At 42.8% G+C, this 6,247-nt stretch overlaps 1 non-coding gene across 1 annotated transcript; it reads left to right on the forward strand.

Moving 5' to 3' along the window:
• The first annotated feature begins 3,849 nt into the window (after positions 1-3,849).
• LOC109739456 (uncharacterized) lies at positions 3,850-5,579 on the forward strand. Its single transcript, XR_012204301.1, has 3 exons — positions 3,850-4,182; positions 4,299-4,474; positions 4,585-5,579. It is a non-coding gene; the product is annotated as an uncharacterized protein (transcript).
• The last annotated feature ends 668 nt before the right edge of the window (positions 5,580-6,247 follow it).

The raw sequence follows: 6,247 nt of genomic DNA on the forward strand, positions 1-6,247 counted from the left end.
ATGTTAAGGCATTTGGAAAATGTTTAAATGTGTGTTGAAATTTTTTTGACCATGCATTACTTTTTTTGCTACATATAAGAATAATGTAGAATGAAACCAAAAGAAACAAAGAAACCTCAAAAGAAAAGCAAGAAAGTAGAAGAAATAAGAAAACCAAACGAAAAACAAAGAAGACAAAAAAGACAAAAAAGTAAAACAAAAAACCGATGAAAAATAAGAAAGAAAGAAAGAAACAAAAGCAAAGAAAAAAGGAAAAAGGAAAAGCCCAGTGAAAACCGAGAAAGTAATAAGAAAACAAAATAAAAACAACAAAAAAGAAAGAAAAGAAAAAACCAATTGAAACAATGAGAAAACAAAAGAAAAAAACAAAATATAAAAACCTGGAAAAACGAAAAAGGAACAGGGGAAACCCGACGTTTTGACTTAAGAAAGCGCGACCTACTATTTAGTCACGAACGGGAGTCTAGCGCAGTGGCTAGCTGCCCTCGCGATCAACTAGGGGACCAAGATTCGATTCCTCCGTGGGGGCGCATAGCTCTCTTTTCTTTATCTTCCTACTAGCAAACATGCCCGTGCGATGCAACGGGAGAATAAAACATCACATGCCCCTAACCGATAAATATGATCGATCAAGACTCTCTCCTGGATCCACGTCTTATATTTTAACATGGTATCCTATAAGACTCATCTTATTCGTGTTGTTACTTATCCTCCTTTCTGTCAACAATGGCCGTAGTGGTCATCGAACATGGTCAATCATCTCAAGGCGATGAGCACGTCCATCGCACCTCACATGTGTCACTGAACCGCGCTAGCGCAGGAGAACATTTAAAATCTAAAATAATCTCACAGAGTTGGATGAACCGTGTGAGAGCAAGAAAATGTTTAAAACTTTAAAAAATAATATTTCCAGGCTAAGAAAAAATAATTCATATCAACCTAAAGGGGCCAATCACCTTAAGGGCACATGCATTGGGCATATACGTACCAAGCATGTCTCAAAGTGTCTTTTTTTTGGGACGAAGTACCTCCGTTTAATTACCCATTTTGTTATAGCTAGCCACGATTTGATTGATTCTCTCTCTCCCATCCAAGCCACGTCCCATTCCACTGGCTGAATTAAAGCAGTTGTTTGTGTTTTAGTTTGTTACTCATGCATGTGGTACATATTTGATGATGCAGGCAGGCATCTAATGTTTCTTTTCTCTTTGATATACTTAAGCCACGCATCTCACTGTTTGATTGGCCCTGCATGCATGCATGCGTGCGTGCTTTTGCTCCCGTTGATTTTCTCACGATGCCTCATGAATGCATGCTTTTCCTCTCGTTGTTTTCCCATGTCTCAAATGCCACGTGAGTGCTAATTTTCGAGAGGTATATTAACTGGTCTGGATGGATGTGAGGGATCGAGGTGGTACTTTTAAATACGTGAAGTGATCGATGCGAGTCAAGCATCAACGATTATTTTAGCAAGGATCGGGATGGACGTATATGTTTGTTTTTTTGGGCCAAGGCCCAGCCGGCGTACAAGCATACGAAGACGACTTTTTTTCTTGCGGACAGACGCTAAAGATTTTAATACCACCTCGGATAAACCGACTTAAAACTGGGCCGTATGTTGATTATCTGAAACATCAGAAGGGTTTTATGTAAAATAGCATGACCGACCAAAAATACCTATTTTCTTTATTAGTAGGTACTAGGAAAACTGCCCGTGCGTTGCAACGGGACAAAAAATCTCATGTCAATTGCCGGTGCTTCGCTATTGATTAAAAAACAATTGCGATAAACCAAGCGGCAGGCAACGATGCGCCTAATTGAACCAAATGAATAATTAAGTGTATATGGTTGATGGATCAATTAACAATATAATTCTTTGGGATGTTAGTTCGGAACTTGCGATGTGAATGCTAGTGAACTAATCCGGTAAACAACATTATCTTTAAATTACCACACTGATGATAAAAATATCGTACATGTGGTGCTTATTTTGAGTTACCGACATCAGACAATACAATGTGGTAAACTTCATCCAACGTTCAGGCATGCATGCTTATGTCGTGTGCTAACCGTGAAGTCCTTATTCTGTTGCAATATATGCAAGATTCTCTAGAGTTCTATATAGTGCAGGAATCTGTTTTTGATTTAAAAAGGAAATTGATTAGATTCTGCATCATAAATAGAGCATACATAACTACTCATAAATTAATTTAATTAGCTTGCAGATAAGCATCTAAATATATGTGTTGTCTGTATAGTAGTGTTTTACTTCTTCTCAGCAACCCCCTTTAAAAATTATGCAACCATTTTGGCTTGCATTATAAGTTTATATTAGCCAACTATGATATTCTGTCTAAATCCTTTTAGATGATTATCACTAAGTAAAGTTAATCTATCCTGCATAGAATTATTAATGTCTTCAAATCTTGGTAGTAGGATATAACTTTTGTAATTACCTTTGTTTAAGAAAGTAAGCCAGTTCACTAAGGTAGGTTACTTTTGTTTAAATAATATTTTTATACTGCGGTATCCCTAAACACAGTTTAAAATAAGCACGAGTAAGTTAATTAATGACGGCGCATGTGTTTCTGGTGTCATGTTTTTCATGGATACAATTTAGGAACCAGAAAAATGTTACAATGTTGTCGATCACATGGTCGATGCCTAGTGAAAAAGCATACCACATCGACAGATTAATCATTACACTATCATCAGAAAATAAAAATATTGCACATGCAACACTTTTAAAGTAATTTTATCTGGATGCAATTGTTGTTGTTCCTCCGTAGCATCAATGTTTAGGGCAAAAGTGTGTATCAGGTGGTTGCAAGTTCCTCCCTACCGCATCCAACATGTCCATCTTTAGGGATGTCACAGGTATACCTGGCCATACTTCGGGCCGGGCCGGGCCTAGCCAAGCCTGACGAAAAAAACCCAGGCCCGAGCCCGGCCCGGCCCGGCCCTCAGGCCTGTTTTCTGGGCCCGAGCCCGGCCCGAACATGTAAAAGCCCGTCGGGCTCCGGGCCGGCCCGGCCCGACCTTCAGAGAAATGCAAAAAAGACGGGCCCGGGCCCGGCCCGGCCTTTGGGCTCAAAATCTAGGCCCAAGCCCGGCCCGGGGGCAGCGTCGGGCCGGGCCGGGTCGGGCTTTTTCGGGCCGGGTCGTGCCGGGCCGGGCTTCCCATGGCCAGGTATGGTCACAGGCATGCCATCCTTTTCCCGATCCGGAGCAATAGCTTCGTTGAGATCAACTAAAAACTCTTTTGCGAGGACACGTAAATGTCGGTGTTTGGCCTGGATTGTTTATTATGCACTCGTATGAATCGAGACCAATATCGCTTAAAGACAATTTATTTTATATTTACTTTACTGGACGTGCAAGCATATATGTTTCCGCCGTGTGTGCCCTAACCTATGTTAGTCGAACATTGTCTAATCATTATTCATGTATGTATGTGTTGTTTTCTTTTTAGTTTTTGTCTAGTAGATACTCCCTCCGTTTCATATTACTTGTCGCTGATTTAGTACAAATCAGCGACAAGTAATATGGAACGGAGGGAGTGGTAGTTAGTACGAGTTTCGTGAGGCACATAAACAGAGTTAAACTTATCTTTTTTAAAGATCAAATTCAACCTTAAAATAAAAAGGCAACGTCTGCATTATTCGGAGAACAAAGACGCACGCTAGCACGTCCGTGTGATGCATCTGGAGATTTTTATCGGCATGTGAACAAACTACTTATATTACAAAAAAGAAAAAATCAAACCTGTGAACATGCGTGCGTGCACGCTAGCTAGCCTCACACGTTGGCTGGTCTAGAAGAAACCAGCCGCGTCGCTGGCGCTTTTCCAGTCTGGACTCGTCGCCTCGCAGAGCTTATCTCCTCAGCTTCTCTTGAGTAATCCACATCCCCCGATCTCCACCTACTACCCAGGTAGCACGACCTCCCCGCATCGCTCGCAGCCCTGGGACACTTCGCCACGGCCGCCGGCACTCCGCCGGATCTCCTGCACCACCGCGCATGGCGCGGGCTCCACACCAGCTCCCCCCGACACTCCGCCGGATCTCCCGCACCACCACCGGGCCATCCATGTCGCGGGCTCCAACACCCGCTCCCCCCGCTTCCCCGGCCATGGCACGGGCAGTTGGGCGGCCATGCTCATGCCCAGCACCGGCCGTCTCGGTGCGCGTCCCGGTTTTCGTATTCAGTTTGGCTCTCTCCCCTCCTTGGCTAGGCATCCAGTGCTGCTTTTTCTCTGGGACTTCATGCGCTTTCTCCTCTTTGTTTGTTCGTGACAGCTGAGCCGTCTCTTCCGGGAGGTCGCACATCGGAAGAAGGCCGTCTCCCCCAAGAAGAAGTACCCGCGGCCTACCCTCGTCGCCGCTATCCGCCGCCGACCGTACCTGGATGGACGCCTCCTTGAGGCCAAGCTTGCGCGTGGCTGCGGCAATCCGGCTTTCTTGGCGTCAACACGGTCTGCATCCATCCAGTACTCTATCCACCAAAGTATTCATCCTCTTTGTTTTAAACCAATTTGAAGATCTTGCACTGATTGATTGTAAATTGAAAAACATTGTTCTCCAGTGCGCATTGGCGGTTGTGCATTACGGCCTCTGCTTCCCTTCGTCGCGCCTGATGCATGCCATGGCGCCCGCGCCCTCAAGCTCCAGCACCAGCCCCGCCTTCCCGCGTCGCGCCGCAGCCCGCGTTCCTCTGCTCCGACCGCGCCCTCGCGCCCGACACCTGCACCGGCCACTCCTCCGGCCCACGCCACACCGGCGACCACCAAGAACCCCGCCACCTCCTCGCCTCCTCTTAGTGCATGTCGCCAGGAGCGCCACCGCCATACTTCCTCCTGACGACTGCGGCAAGCAGCAGCGCCTTCCTTGGCTTCTGCGGCGTGGACGCCGGCGCGCCGGCGCCAAGCAGCGGCGTGTACCCATCGGTGGAGGCTGCGAATGGATAAGAGCCAGTAGAAAATAAGGATTAAGGACTGCGGGCTGAATTCCAACTAATGCAGGTTCTTTTTGCAAAAACAAAACGTTTTTCCAGAGTGCCACTTAAACAGGGACTGCGGGTTGATTTCAAAGAAACACAGGGGCTTTTTTACAAAAACGCTGACGACGTACGACCAGAAGCTGTATTTGCTTTATTAGTAGGGAAAAGATAGATATAGATTTCTATTAACTGTCCGCTATTGGTCTGGCCCGTTGCTGTAGCTCCGACGCGAAAGATCCGTTCAGTCTAGCTTAAAGCGAGATATAGTCGCCGCGCTGGGTGAACGTAGCAACATCTACTAGTGGCAGCTACTACTGTGCTAAATGGGCCAGCCCGCTATTGGTCAACCGTAGGCGATTCCTGTTATCAATCAGTACGGGTGTCACATAGCTATCATGCCAAGGACGCATATAGTGGCCGGACAGTATCGAATCGACTGTTTCTTTCAATTTTGTTATTTCTTTTTTCTTTTTTCCTTCTTCTAATTTTTTTATTTTAGAAAATACTCTAAAAATAATTTGAAAACTTAAATGTACTAAAAGTTTCCTAAAAATGAAAAAAATTGGTAACTCAGTGCAAAATATTGTTAGTGTCAATTTTTAAAAATGTTGATGACATTATTTGACATTTGAAAATGTTTTGCGCATATTCAAAACAATGGACAAACACATATATTTGAGAAATGTTAAATGTGTATGATAAATATTCTAGAAGAATACAAAAATGTATAACCCATATGAAAAAAGTAGACATCTAAAACATTTAACCAAAAAAATTAATCATTTATTTTAAAATGTTAAACACGTAAAAAAAATATTCCTGGTGTATAGAAAAAAGTACAACATGTATGAAAAAAATGTACAAGGTGTATGGAAACAAGCATATGGGAAAAAAATCAACAAATGTTGATCATGATGTAAAAGATGTTAAATGTGTATATAAAATATGTTCTTGATGTATAAGAAAAATCTACAACGTGTATGAACAAAGTTTTACATCCGAATATATGTTTGAAAAATTGGTTGATCATGTAGTTACAAAATGTTAAGGGATATAAAAATGTTGAATATGTATACTAAAATTTGTTATGTGTATGAAAAAGAAATGACACATCAAATCATATATTTGAAATAATCTTAGTCAATTATTTTAAAATGTTCAATGAGACAAAAAATGTGTATCATGTATACAATAATGAAAGGGGGAAGAAAAACCTGATGAAAACTGTAAAAACTAAAGGAAAAATTAA

Source organism: Aegilops tauschii, chromosome 3 (genome assembly GCF_002575655.3).
Source record: "Aegilops tauschii subsp. strangulata cultivar AL8/78 chromosome 3, Aet v6.0, whole genome shotgun sequence".
NCBI classification, from domain to species: domain Eukaryota; kingdom Viridiplantae; phylum Streptophyta; class Magnoliopsida; order Poales; family Poaceae; genus Aegilops; species Aegilops tauschii.